Here is a 15,522-nt window from a genome sequence, read left to right on the forward strand (position 1 = left end):
AAGAGAACAGTGGACCTAGGCTGTAAATGGAACTCAGAAGTGGAAAGGCACCGGGCCTTCACAGAAGCACGTGCCTTGCTCTGTGGTGGTTGGAAGGTGAGATCCCTCTGCGTGATGGTCCCCGTTTTCTCCATGACGCAAAGTTAACATCCGATGGGGAAGGGATGTGTATTTTTATAAGAAGTTTGAGCCAAGAGGGACAACAAAAGGAAGGAAAAACTCTCCCTATTTCATTTTTATTGTATGAGCTGCTCAGGCTCCAAAAATACTAGTGACCATTTTTTTTATATCAATCAAAAAATATTAGAATTTGAATCAGAGCGCAAATATATTTTTCTTACACTTTTACTAAGCTAGGTTTCTCAATTTACTTTATTGTTCTTAAGATTCATGTATTTTCAAGCTTTTATGTTCAGTGAAAAAAATATGTAAGTACATTCCAAATTATAGTGTTCTGACTTTAAAAATGTAGTTTATTAAGAAATTATCACATGGACGGGCTTGTCGTTTATGTTTAACTAGAACTAGTAACTAGAACCCCAGTCCCTACTACTCTCCATTTTAATGGGGTTTAGAATGAGATTTTCATGAGAGCCAGTGCAGTGTTCATACTTGTTTATGGGCACGTTTGCATTGTGTAAAGGAAATATCCATGGATCATCAGGCTTTTAAAAAATCATGTGTGTTGGAATAGCACCGCTGAGTCAGCTAAGATACGCTAGAGGCCGTTACGTGCATCTTAGAGTGTTGTTTTCTCCTTTTTTGTGTGGGATTTGAGATGTAGAGTTTTGCTGGGTCACTTGTAAGAGTGGGTCAGAGTATAAAAGTGTCACGGTAAGTAAGAAAATACTCACGAAACAGTACATTCACGTCCTTGCAACTTTCTTTTTCTTTTTTTTGAAGATGTTTCTTAATAGAGATGAGGATTTTAACATGCTTCATTTGGAAGGAGGAAAAACAGGACAAACTAATTTTGGTTTCCATTAGTGCTCATAACGAGGGAGAGTTCTCTGTGTGCAATTCCACACTTCTGGTCCCCACATAAGCTACTCAGTGACAGGCTGCAGCTGTGTGAGCGGTTAGCTTGGTACCTTGCAAGCATCCTGCTGTTGTTTTTATGCTTTCAGGGTTATCCACATGGAGGAAATCAAACTGCACACAAGTGTTCCGAACAGCTTTTACTGCTAGCAGCTCTCAGTGCTCTAAAGCTTATTTTTCTGAGTTAATATTTTTGAGAAAATGGGGTAGGGTTCTAGTTTTGACCCTGAATGTGGTACTGCAGAAGCCACTTTGTACAAGGAGGGGCTGTGTCTCTTCCACTTCTGTGGTTCCAGCCCTGTATAGATCAAATTCCATATATCACCCAAATACCGGAACTGACTGCCGAAGTTATTCTGCATTTGCCAGTCTGACTCACACCAAAAGTCGCTGAGTAAATAAAGTATTTGAAATAAAAGACTGGAATGAAAAGGGGAAGGACATCTTGACCAGATTCATCAGAGGAGCTCTAGGGTTCCGCTTCTGAAGGGCATAAAAGGGTATAAAATGATGTCTTATTGGTGTTGTCTCAGGTTATCATGAATTAGCAAAATCGAGGAAGGACCCATGTGTCTGACAGCCTGTGTGCCCAGCCGTGGCATCTGTCAAGGTTCTTCTTTGAGAGAAGCAAGGGCCATGGAGGCCCAGCTCTCACCAGGCACATGAGCCAATTGTTCAGTTTAGATTTTACAGACTAAAAAACCCGAGGAAGATCCTGAGACTTATATTGTACCTGTTTTAACATTGCAGTTAGGAGGACTTCCTGGTATGTTGCTTAATTATGCCTCAGTTTTCTCATCTGAAATATTATAATGTTTATAACATAAATATTATAAGGTAGTGATACCTACTTCATAGGACTATTTTGAAGATTAACTGAATGTTTATACTATAAGTAAAGATTTTAGTATTAATAGTATATATTATTATTGATCCCCAGTACTATTTCCTTCCTCTTTGAAATAATGTGTATTATTGCATCATTCTTATATAGGTTTTTGTGTACCTGTAAACAGTATGTGCTTTAAAATTTTATGTAATTGTTGTAATACATATTTTTTATAATGTTTTCAGTCTGCAAAATGTTTTTGAGATTTGTTTATATTGATATACGTACATCTAGTTTATTGACTTTCCCTAATGCATGACACAGAGTTTACTTACCCATTGCCGTATCGATGCACATTTAGACACTTCATTTTTTTGAACTCAATACCAATGGTTATCTCTAAGCTGTCTACCTAGAAGTGGATTTGTTGGATCATAGGAATTGCATATTATCAACCATAATAGAAATCGCCACATTGCTCTCCAAATTAATCAAAGTCACAATTCCCACAACAATGCCTGTTTGAGAGTTCTGTTCTCGCCTCTATCAACATTAGTATTGTTTTTGCTAATTTGATAGCTGTGACAAGACAGCCTGTGGTTTTATTTTGCATTTTCCTTATGAATGGAGAAGCCTGGGCGTCTTTTCATACTTACTGGCCTCCTGGTGTCTTCTGTGTCCTGATTCTTTGTCTGCTTTGCCATGTTTCTGTCAAGTTGTTTCTCTTCCCCTTTTGATTTGTGGATCTTTATACTCATGAAAGTATGGTCAATTCTCATTATTCTCATTGTTCTGGAAAGTCACCGCGAACACCGAACTAGCAAATACAGAACCATTGCTTCTAGAGGAAATAGGGGGTCAGGTTCTTGGGAGCCTTTGGCTGCTATATTTCTGTCAGCAGGTCAATACATAACCTTGTTTTATGTGTGTTTTTGTTTAAAGGCACCTCATTTGTATTGTTGCTTCATTAATATTGAGCTCACAAGCAACAGCCCCATAACTCATGCCTGAACAAAGCTTCTCTAATACATGTATTACATATGCTTTCTCCTTAAGTCACATCACAGCCTTTTTGCACCTAGGACACTAGATAGCACCTCAGCTTGGGAGACATTTAAAATCATGAATTCACCAACAAAAGTTACAAAAATGAGAAAATATGGCACTAAATAGACTTCAAAACGGACTCATGTACTGCATGAGTGTTGAAACAAGAAGGCAGAATGTAGCCTTGTTTGGCCTCTGCTGGGAATGTACGTGTCAGATTAGTCAAAATTTTCACTTCCCTGTGCACGGCTGGAATGGCTGTGAAGGCACCAAAAGTATGGATGTGCGGGTTGCTAATAAATATTAGCAAGTCAGTGAATTCACACACATGGAATCTTCACATAGTCAGGGTTGACTGTAATGCTTTGTCCATTGTACACAAGTCAGATATTTGCTCCCAGTCTGTAATTTGTCTCTTAACAGTGTTTATGGTGTCTTTCTTCATACGGAAGATTTTATTTTAACTTTGTCAATTTTACTAATCTTTCTTTTTTATGGTTGATGAGTTTCATCTTGTTTTGAAAAACTTTCCCTGCCCCGATGCCAGGGATGTATTCTCACATATTATGTTCTAAAAGTTTTCATAGTTTTGCCTTTTCCCATCTAGATCTTTATTAGGATTCCTTTGAGTAGAAAATGAGGTAGGAATTGGCTAAACCATTTCCTGAAACAATATATTGAATAAAGCTTTTGATTAGATTTGCAGTGCAATTCCCATATATACCAAGTTCCCGTATATACAACGGTCTGCTTCTAGTCCCTGTATTCTTTTCCAAGTTTATTTGTGTATTCTTTCATGAACTCTACACTTTTAAAAATTTATTAGAGCTTTACGATACGTCAGTGTTTGGTAGGGAATTTTCCTTCTTCTCCCTTCAGCTTACTCTCCAAAAGTGCATCTTACTTCTTCAAATGAGTTTAGAGTTGTCTTTGAAAAATGTGGTTAGTATCATGATTAGAATAACACTACATTTATAGATCTATTTGGGGGAAATTATCATGGTTACGATGTTGAGCTTTCCTGTTCATGAACATAGCATTTTTCGTGTTTACTTAGGTCTTCTGTAAAAGCCTTCAAGAAAGTACTGTAAATTTTCTTAATACATATCTTATACATCCTTTTTTAGATTTCTTTATGGGTACCTTGTAATTTTCATTGAACTTTGAATGAGATTTTTGAAAGGTGACATTCCTGATAGACTTTTGTAGGTATTTAGTAAATCATGAACTTTTATTCAGCAATCTTGCTGAAGAACTCATTAGTTCTAATAGGTTGTCTATAGATCCTCTTGGATTTTTATGTAGACAATTATATTGTCTATAAATAAAAATACTTGTGTTTCCTTTTCAGCACTTGGTAGTATTTCTTATTCTTGTTTTATTCTGTTGGCTAGTATTTTTACCTTGGTCCAGCTGTGCACCTGCACTGTATCAGTTCTGTGTCCTCAAATGATCAGGTGGAACTAGGGTTGTCCTCCACTGATGGTCTGCACTGAGCTTCACTACTACAGAACTCTGGAGGACTGCTTGAGTTCATGTCACACGCAAGTTACTTAACTACCTGTGCCTTAGTATCCTGACTGATAAAATAGGCATAATAATAGTACCCTCTTGATAAGGCTGTTTTTAAATAAGTTAGTACTTATAATACCCTGAGAGCAGGGGAAGCGGGAGTTGTTATTTTGTGGGTATAGTTGCAGTTATGCTCTATGAGTTCTAGAATCTGCTGTACAACATGGTACCTGTAGTGTGTGCGTTCAGAATTTGTTAAGAGGGCAATACTCATGTTGTGTTCTTACCGCACATACATACACACACAAAATTAAAAAAAAAAAACAAAGGGATACAAGAAAACTGGAAGGTGATGGATGTGTTTATTACCTTGATTGTGGTGATGGTATCATGGTGTTTGCATATGTCCAGACTCATCAAATTTTATTCATAAATATGTGCAGTTCTTTGTATATATATCAATTATATCTCAATACAGAAACAACCAAAATGCCATTATAACAGCACCTGACACGTATAAAGTTCTCAGTAGATTTTATCCATTAGTACTATTGCAACTACCACAACATAAAACTGAGGTCAGCCGACAAGCTTCCTTTCTCATGCTAGTCCATCTGTTTTTTTTTGTTTTTTTTGGTACGCGGGCCTCTCACTGTTGTGGCCTCTCCCGTTGCGGAGCACAGGCTCTGGACGCGCAGGCTCAGCGGCCATGGCTCACAGGCCCAGCCGCTCCGCGGCATGTGGGATCTTCCCGGACCGGGGCACGAACCCGTGTCCCCTGCATCGGCAGGCGGACTCCCAACCACTGCGCCACCAGGGAAGCCCTATTCCATCTGTTTTTGATATCAAGGTTTATAAATGTCAAAAAAAAGAGTTTAGTCTTCATTCTTTTTCTGTTTTCTCGAGTGGGTTAATTATCTATTCCTCAAAGTTGTGGTGAAACTCGCCTTTAAAACTGCTTAGACCTGGAGATTTTCTGACATTAACGACTCATTCAGTTTCTTTAATGTTTTATGTCTATTCATATTTCCAATTTCTTTTTGAGTTAATTTTGGCAATTCGTATTTTCCACTCCATTTAAGTTGTCAGGTTTATTGCCATAAAGTTGTTTGGAGTATTCTTTTATGATGTCTTAAAGTTTTACTGTGTCTTTTATGACCTGTTTTTTCATGGAAAGAGTAAAATCTGTTTTATTGGTTTGTTGCAAAGATTCAGTCTTTGCTTCTATCGATCTCTCTTTTCTTTAATTTCCTTAGTTCATCATGTTCCATTATTTATTTCATTTTCCTTTCTTTGGGTTAACTGTGTTCTTTTAGGAACTCCTAGAGTTGTATGCTTAGCTTGTTCATTTCCCTTTTTCCTAGTATTTATACTTAAGCATGTACATTCTCTCTGAATATTGATTTTTGTGGTAGCCCACAGAGTATTGCATGTATTTAGTTTCAAGTATCACCAAGAATTTTAATACAAGAAGCATTCCCTTCCCACTATCCCCATCCCTATTCGCAGTCCACAAGGGCAACTAGCTTTCAACTTTTTAAACAGTTTCCTTTGTGTTTATCTCTTTATTTCTAATTAACGTGATGTATTCTCATTGCTTGGTGTTTCAGTTTATTATCTACTGACCTCCTGCTGTGAAAGATAATAGGTGCTCCCATATCCTTCCTCTCCCTCTGTCCTCCTAGAGGGTCAATGTCACCATTTTACATTAAATCGATACTCAGTGTTTACACTATTGTATGGATATATAAGTATTATTCACAGAAGAGCTATGTAGTATACTGTGATTACATTTCCTGTTTTGCAATCTTTTTCCTCCCTCAAGTTAATAATAGGCTTTTGATTTTTGTTTTCCTTGGTTTTCTACTTTCTTATCCTTCTTTCCTTCCCAAGGTCTCCTCCGTAAGTTTAAATCTCTTCTCACTGGCCACACACATCGGGTATTTGATTGATTTTATCTCTTTCTCAGAGATAACCCTCCTAGAATCCTCTGTCTGCTTCTTCCAATCTTTACTTCTTGTGCTCTAGGCCTGCTCTGGGGATCCTGTCCAGGGATTTCTCTTCACTGTTATGCCAGGGACCAGTGGCTTGAACACCAGAGAAAGGCAAAGGGGACTTTCTCCAAAGTTCTGCCACTGGTTCCCGCATCTGGTTTTTACCGCTCTGTTTATGCTATTGTTTTGATAGACTGCATTCTTCAGCAGCTTCCTGAGAGGGGTGCATATTATTCCTGATCATTTCATGGGATTCTTAACAGTTTCTGAAATATATGTAATTTTTATCTGTCTCTATTACCTGCCTTGGTGTGGGTCTTTTTCTTTTATTGTCCTGGGAACTTAGTAAGCCCATTCAGTTTGGAAACTCATTTCGTTCAGTAGTAGGGAAATTTCTATAATTATTTCTAGGATAAAACTGTCACTATTTTTTATGTCTTTATGGAAAAACTATTATTCAGATGTTAGCACTCTTGAACTTATCCTCTGTTTTTTTCTACGCTTCTTGTCCTTTCTCTCTTATTTTCCATCATCCTATTTGTGTGTGTGTGTGCATATATATATATATATTTACATATTTAAAAGTATGTATATTTATATAACACATTTATATGTGTGTGTATATGCAAATGTGATGGTGGAAAAATATATATCACTTTCACCCTCACTTAAATCTAAATATTTAGTAATTTTTCTTATGATTTCTCCTTTGATCCATGAATTATTTAGAAGTGTGCTTTGTAGTTTCTAAAGAAAAGTATGTGTGTTGGGGGGGGCATTGGCAACCTTTTTGTTACTGATTTTTATTGTTACTGAATTTTGATCCGACAATGTGGTCAGTATATAATTTAAAAAATACGTATTGAATTTCCTTTTGACTTAATGTGTGTTTATGTTTAACTTTCCTAATATCTCATGTATGCTTGAACCAGAGAAATATTTCCTATTTGCTGGGTGCAGTATTTCACATGTACTTCCCTTAGATCAAGCCCATCAATGGGGAAAATATTTATTAATATTTTGTCATCTTGATCTGCCATTTTCCAAGGAGGCTTGTGTTCAGTGTTCCCCTAACAGTCCCTGTGTAGCCCCTTCAGTTAATCAATCCTTCTCCCTTTGACTCCTGGAAACCACTGGTGTGATTTATGTCTGCACCGTTTTGTCAGAACGTCATATACATGGAATCTTATAGGATTAAGTCTTTCAGGACCAGCTTCTTTCATTTAGAAAACTTTATTTAAGGTTTATCCTTGTTGTTGCATGAGCTGACAATTTGTCCTGTGTGTCCGAGTAGTGTTCCGGTGTGTGCACATACACAGTTTGTTTATCCAGCCACCTGTTGAAGCACATTTGGTTTGTTTGTTTCCAGTTTGAGGATGTGAGTAAAGCTGTTAGAAACATTTGCACAGAGGTTTTGAGGAGAACACACGTCTTCAGTTCACTTGGGCAAACACCTAGGCGTGGGATTTCTGGGTCCATGTGGTAAGCATGTGTTTAACACTGTAAGAAATTGTTAAACTTCCAAAATGGCTGCGTCATTTGTGTCCCCACTAACAGTGAATGAGGGTTCCTGTTGCTCTGCATCTTCACCAGTCTTGCATGGTTAGTTTTTAAATTTTAGCCATCCCAGGTATGTAGTGGTCCCAATTTGTGATTTTAATTTAACTTTTTTTTTTTTTTGCCTCACCATGCAGCATGCGGGATCTTAGTTCCCTGACCAGGGATCGAACCCGGCCCCTTGGCAGTGAGAGTGCGGAGTCCTAACCGCTGGACCGCCAAGGAGTTCCCTGATTTAACTTTGTTAATGCATCATTTCATATGCTTTTTTGCCATCTGTGTATTATCTTTGGAGAAGTATCTTTTCATGTATTTTGCTCATTTTGAAAGGGGGGTTGTTTCTTATTGTTGAGCTTTAAGAGTTCTTTATATATGCTACATGGATATGAGACTTTTATCAGATATAGGATACATAATTATTTTTCTCCAAGTCGGTGGCTTGACTTTTCATTCTCTTAACAGTGTCTTTTACAGGGCAAAAGTTTCAAAAATTTCAAGGGTACAATTTATCAAATTTTCTATTATGACTCATGTCTTTAGAATCACATCTAAAAACTTGTCACCATACCCAAGTTCACACAGATTTTCTTCTCTGTTTCTTCTAGAAATTTTAAACTTTTAGATTTAGAATTAGGTCAATGATTTATTCTGGGTTAATTTTTGTACACGGTATGAGGTATGTGTCAAGGTTCTTTTTTAAAAAATTTTTTAATGAAAATTACATATATTTTTAATTGGGGTATAATTGTAAGGTTCTTTTTTTTTTTTTTTGACTTTTTTGCACATGGATACTCAGTTGTTCCAGAAACATTTGTTGGAAAGATAAAACTTTCTTCATTGAATTGCCTTTGTACTTTTGCCAAAAGTGAACTGTGGGTCTATTTCTGGGCTTTTTATTCTGTTCCATTGTGAAATGCACATACTCTTTCACCAGTATCATACTGTCTGGATAACTGTAGCTTTATCATAAAATTTGAAGTCAGGTAGAGTGAGTCCTCAACTTTGTACTTCTTTTTCAGAGTTGTTTTGGCTTTTCTTTTTCCTTTGACTTTCCCTCTAAATTTTAAAATTAACTTGTCTACATTTACAAAAACTTGCTGGAATTTTGATTTGGATTGTACTGAATCTGTTTATCAGTTGACAAGATGGATATCTTAAAATACTGAGTCTTTCAATCCATGAACATGGTAGATCTCTTTATTTAGATCTTCTTTCATTTCTTTCATTAGTGTTTGTAATTTTTAGCATACAGACTCTTTTATTAGATCTACACCTAAGCATTTCATTTTTAGTGCTATTGTAAATGGTATTGTTTTTGGAATTTTAAATTCCAATTGTTTATTGTATATAGGAAGATGACTGACTTTTATATATAGGCCATGTATCCTGTGATCTTGTTAAATTCACTTTTTAGTTCTAAGAGATGATTTTGTAGATTGGGATTTTCTTCAAGACCGTCATGTCATCTGAGAATAGAGGCAGTTTTATTTCTTTCTTTCCTATTTGTATGCCTTTTCTTTTTCCTGCCTATTGTAAAAACTTCCAGCAGAAGTTCTAGTCTTCGAACAAGATATTGATACGGAACAAGAGTGGTGAGGGAAGATATCCTGTCTTTGTTCCCATCTTAGAGGGAAAACATTCTTTTTTTTTTTTTTTTACCATTGAGGTTAGTTGTAGGTTTTATGTAATATGTAAATGCTTTCCATAAGGTTAAGGAACTTCTTTTCTATTTCTAGGTTGCTGAGAGTTTTTTTAATCACAAATAGATGTTGAATTTTGTCAAATGCTGTTTTTGGAAGCTACCAAGATATCTATATGGTTTTTCTTCTTCAGTCTCTTAATATCATGAATTACACTAATTGATTTTAAAATATGTTGAACAAGCCTTGTATTCCTGGGATGAATCCTGCTTGATTGGCATGTATAATCTTTTTTTTTTTTAGTACTTTTATTTTTTTAATTATTTTTTTAACATCTTTATTGGGGTATAATTGCTTTACAATGGTGTGTTAGTTTCTGTTTTATAGCAAAGTGAATCAGTTGTACATATACATATGTTCCCATATCTCTTCCCTCTTGTGTCTCCCTCCCTCCCACCCTCCCTATCCCACCCCTCCAGGAGGTCACAAAGCACCGAGCCGATATCCCTGTGCCATGCGGCTGCTTCCCACTAGCTATCTACCTTACGTTTGTTAGTGTATATATGTCCATGCCTCTCTCTCCCTGTCACAGCTAACCCTTCCCCCTCCCCATATCCTCAAGTCCGTTCTCCAGTAGGTCTGTGTCTTTATTCCTGTCTTACCCCTAGGTTCTTCATGACATTTTTTTTTCTTAAATTCCATATATATGTATTAGCATACGGTATTTGTCTTTTTCTTTCTGACTTACTTCACTCTGTATGACAGACTCTAGGTCTATCCACCTGATTACAAATAGCTCGATTTTGTTTCTTTTTATGGCTGAGCAATATTCCATTGTATATATGTGCCACATCTTCTTTATCCATTCATCCGATGATGGGCTCTTAGGTTGTTTCCATCTCCGGGCTATTGTAAATAGAGCTGCAATGAACATTTTGGTACATGACTCTTTTTGAATTTTGGTTTTCTCAGGGTATATGCCTAGTAGTGGGATTGCTGGGTTATATGGTAGTTCTGTTTGTAGTTTTTTAAGGAACCTCCATACTGTTTTCCATAGTGGCTGAACCAATTCACATTCCCACCAGCAGTGCAAGAGTGTTCCCTTTTCTCCACACCCTCTCCAGCATTTATTGTTTCTAGATATTTTGATAATGGCCATTCTGACTGGTGTGAGATATCTCATTGTAGTTTTGATTTGCATTTCTCTAATGATTAATGATGTTGAGCATTCTTTCATGTGTTTGTTGGCAGTCTGTATATCTTCTTTGGAGAAATGTCTATTTAGGTCGGTCTTTTGTATATATTTCTGGATTCAATTTTCTGAAGTTTTTTTGAAGAAGTTTACATCTAGACTCACAAAGCATAGTGGTTTGCAATTTTCTTTTCTTGTAATATCTTTGTCTGGTTTTAATATTAGCTTAATTCTGGCCTCATAAAATGACTTAGAAATTGTTTCCTACTCTTTTTTTTTTTTTTCCCGTGGAGGAGATTGGGTAGATTTGGCATTATTTTTTTCCCTAAATGATGGTGGAATTCACCAGAAGCCATTTATGCTTGGGGTTTCCTGTGTGGGAAGGTTTTCAATTACAAATTCGATTTCTTTAATAAATATAGTACTATTCAGACTCTATTTCTTTTTCAGTGAATTTTGGTAGTTTATGTCTTTCAAGGAACTGGTCTATTTCACTTAAGTTGCCAAATTTATGAGTCTACAGTTGTTTGTTTTATTCTCCTGTTATCCTTTTAGTGTTCGTGAGGTCGAGAGTGAAGTTCCCTCTTTCATTCCTGGTATTGTTATCTATGTCTTCTCTCTCTCTTTTTTTCTTGGTCAGACTCACTAGAGGTTTACCAATTTTATTGAGTTTTTTCAAAGAATCAGTCTTTGGTTTCATTGGTTTTCTCTATTGTTTTTCTGTTTTTTAAAAAAATTTCTTTAAAATTTTTTTAAATTTTTGGCTGCATTGGGTCTTCATTGCTGTGCGGCCTTTCTCTGGATGTGGCGAGCAGTGGCTACTCTTCATTGTGGTGCGTGGGCTTCTCATAGTGGTGGCTTCTCTTGTTGCGGAGCATGGGCTCTAGGCACATGGGCTTCAGTAGTTGTGGCACACGGGCTCAGTAGTTGTGGCTCACGGACTCTAGAGCACAGGCTCAGTAGTTGTGGTGCATGGGCTTTGCTGCTCCGTGGCATGTGGGATCTTCCCCGACCAGGGATCAAACACGTGTCCCCTGCATTGTCAGGTGGATTCTCAACCACTGCACCACCAGGGAAGTCCCCTGTTTTTCTGTTTTTAGCTTCATCGATTTCTGTCTTCATCATTATTCTTTTATCCCTTCTGCTTGCTTTGGGTTTAATTTACTTTTCATTTTCTAATTTCTTAAGGTGAAAATTTAGATCAGATCTTTGTTCATCCTTAATATAAGCTTTTAGTGCTATGAATTTCCTCTGAGCACTGTTTTAGCTGCATCTCACAAAGTTTGATGTGTTGTGTCTTAATGTTTATTCAGTTCAAAATAATTTTCAATTTTGGTTGAGACTTCCTCTTAGAACCATTTCCCCCCAGTATTTGGGGTTTTGCCCAAATTTGTTTCTGTTATATTCTACTTTTATTTAAACTATCAATGAAGAATATATTGTTTTCTTAAACATTCAATTATCTTTAGAGCAGTTAAAGTGAGAAAAAATATTTTATTTTAACTTTGTATTTTCCATTTCTCTTTTTTTTGGGGGGAGCGTATAGTTGTTTTACAATGTTGTGTTAGTTTCTACTGTACAGCGAAGTGGAGTGGAGTTCCCTGTGCTCCACAGTAGGTTCTTATTAGTTATCTACTTTATACGTAGTGGTGTATATATGTCAGTCCCAATCTCCCAATTCATCCCACCCCGTATGGTCCATTTCTAATACTTTTCATTTCTTTGTGTAAATCCAAGTTTCTGACCTATATTGCATTCCTTCTGACTGAAGAACTTGTTTTTAACATTTCTTGTAGAGCTCCACCCTGCTCCGTCTGCTGTCTCCAGGGTCTCCAGGTCTCCCTCAGCCTCCACACTCAGCTTTTAGCACGTTATTCCAAGTATCCAGCTGAATCTTCTTATTGGCTCTACGGCCTCTGACAACACCTGCGCCAGGTAAGGAAAAGCATGGGTCCTGCTTCTCGCTACAGGCACTTGCCTCTTTGAAGATTTCCAGTTAGCTATTTGCTCTTGTGACCTTAGTTCTCTAAGGGGGACTAGGGAAGTAATTAATTTGCAGTTTGTCCAGCGGTTTTCTTGTTGTCAGGGTGGGTGTGCCTCTCTTTCCAGCTCTCTGTGTCGCCATGCTGAATCTAGAAATCCAAAGAATCATTTTTTGAATTCCTACCTTTCATATTTGTTTTTTTTCAAATATTCTTGATCTTTGAAAATGCTGTCCTGCCTTTTGTTATTGCTTATGTTCTCTTGTTAATCCACGCAAGTTTAAATGTATCTTTTTTTAGTGGTGTCTTTCAGGTTTTTCCACTTCCTCTAATTCTTGAGTGCTGGTTCTTCCTGTGTCGAGTCTGCCCATCTGTCTTCCACGGTGCTTCCTCATGTAGCTTCAGCGGTGTTTGCGTGCGGAGTTTCGATCACGTCACGTTGAATTTTGATTTGCTGTCGGCAAGGACTGTCCTCTCCATGGAGGACCCATAATGCCACGTGTTGTGCGCATTTTCCTACGGAACGGCTTTTCATTTGTTTGCGGGGGGGGGTGGTCTCAGGATTTCACTGTCCTGGACCAATCTTCATGTTTAGCTCTTGAGTGTGGTTCCTGCTCCCTTTGGGCGGTATAAATTCACATCTGCACAGGGTATAGTCCGAGGTTTTGATTTCTTGCAAGTCATTTTTTTCATACAAAGTACCTGGAGACTGAAAGTTTCCTTGCTGCTTCCTGGGACGAGGACACAGAATTTTCTTGTCTGCCTCTCAGGCTGGCCAGCCTTTTGACACATCTGGGTCTTGAGGAGCTGGCTGAGTACCAGTTCCCTCTTTCTTTCTTCTCCAGTCCTCTCCCTGGGATTAAAATCCCAGCTTTCGGGCCAAGTCTGAAATCCTTGTGGGTCTCCATGGCAACAGTGTCTACACTCTGTTCTGAGGCTTCTCTTCGTTTCCGGAGCCCAGGAATTTCTATCCCCCAAGTACACTGTTAAGAGAAAGTGATATCATACCGGACGATTCTATTAGTTTGTTTCTAGAGGGTCCTTCCACTCCTCATCCCCAGATCTTCCTCCTTTCAGCTCGAGCGGCCATGTGGCTGGAAACGGACTAAGTACAGCTCTCATGTGACTAGAATTTGGGTGACCCCCCCCAAATGCAATGTGTCTCCCTCCAGTTTCCTTAAGAAAGAGAGATTCAGGTCAAAGCCAATTTGAACCCTCACCCTCCTTAGTTACATGGATTATGGAATTTAGTGATTTCTAATTTCTCTTCTTGACCAGTTGAATGATTTGTAAATACGATGGCTACACGTGTTTTTTTTACTGTCCGTATGACAATGAAGTCAGGGCATTTTGCCTTATATTCAGGGAGTTCATATTAGATCTTTAGTTATTTTAATGCACGTTTAACTACTACCCATGCTTACCAAAGTCAACTAACTTGCTACTTACATTAAGAGGAAATGCATGAAAAAAATGTCACTTTCCCAATATCACCGGCAATTCCTACTGGTGAGGCTTTTTCAAATTCCCAAATAGTCACCAGTTGAGGTTCATTCTGAATCAAGCATCTCAAATTTCTGCACTTTGCTTTCAAGAAGAACGCTCTACCCCTCGATGATGTTCTAGAGATGCCAACAATGGAAGATGAAATGGAGGAGAGACTTAAGATATTCCTAGATCATTACCTTCAGTTCCCCAGTGAAATAAAAAGAGAAATGTTAAGTGAAAACATTCTCCTTAGTAAGGGATTGCATTTCTTGTTATTTCATTGATTACTAAGGTACTGACTGTATACTTTTTACTTTAATAACTTTCCTCCAGTAAAGGGCAGACCTCCAAAAGGAATTTACTGGGTAAAGTGACCGGTCTTTAATGTGTAAAATGTGGTTTATTTCTGTGACCCCTCGAAGCAGTTTCATGGAGCAGTAAGCTGTAAGACAAGCAGCATAAGCAGCTGGAGTAAGAAGTGCAAACGCTTTGTACGAAGATGCTGTTTTATCAGCCAGTCTTTTTCTTATCTGTAAGGTTAAGGTGCTCTATTACATTCACTCTAAGTTTGTTTCAAGGCTAAGGAAGAACTATAATCAAAATTCCAGAGGCGTTATGGGGTTGAGATCCTCCAGTTTGGGAGTTTATAAATTGATGGTAGAGAGGATTGTCAGATAAAATGCATCCGTTTGGTTCCTGAGAGGAGGTCACACCAGGTCTCACTCCTGCCTGCTCTTGTTTCAAAGCATCCATCCCAAGAGTTTTAGGAACACGTACAGCTACTTATTCACACGGCAGCCTCCTTCCAGACAGTGAACCTCTGGGCAGGATTCCGTTCTCCCTGTTTTCGAAACATACCACCACTGTGTGTGCGTAGGCCGCGTAAATGACGACACGGTTTTTCTCATATTTGCCCTTTCAGGTTTTGAGCTCTGAGTTTGCTTTAGGAAACACAGTCATACTCCTGCTATTATGATCCCAGGGCACTGCTCCTTCTCATTCTTCTTGCAACTTTCAGCTCCCTCTTAACCACCCTCAACCCTGACAGGCCCTACCTGTGCAGCCTCAGCTGATCCCTACCCCCCAGCTCAGACTGAGACAGGATCATTTAATCTCACATCAAAGACTCGTGCCTGCTTGTGTGTTTGAAACACGTCCTTGGTCCCAGCTGTCTCATACCCTAGAAGGGAGTAGAAATCTGAGTGGATTGGGGAAGGCAGCATCACGTCACACCTGGAGGAGG

The sequence above is a fragment of the Orcinus orca genome, chromosome 17, assembly GCF_937001465.1.
Source record: "Orcinus orca chromosome 17, mOrcOrc1.1, whole genome shotgun sequence".
Taxonomy (NCBI): Eukaryota; Metazoa; Chordata; class Mammalia; order Artiodactyla; family Delphinidae; genus Orcinus; species Orcinus orca.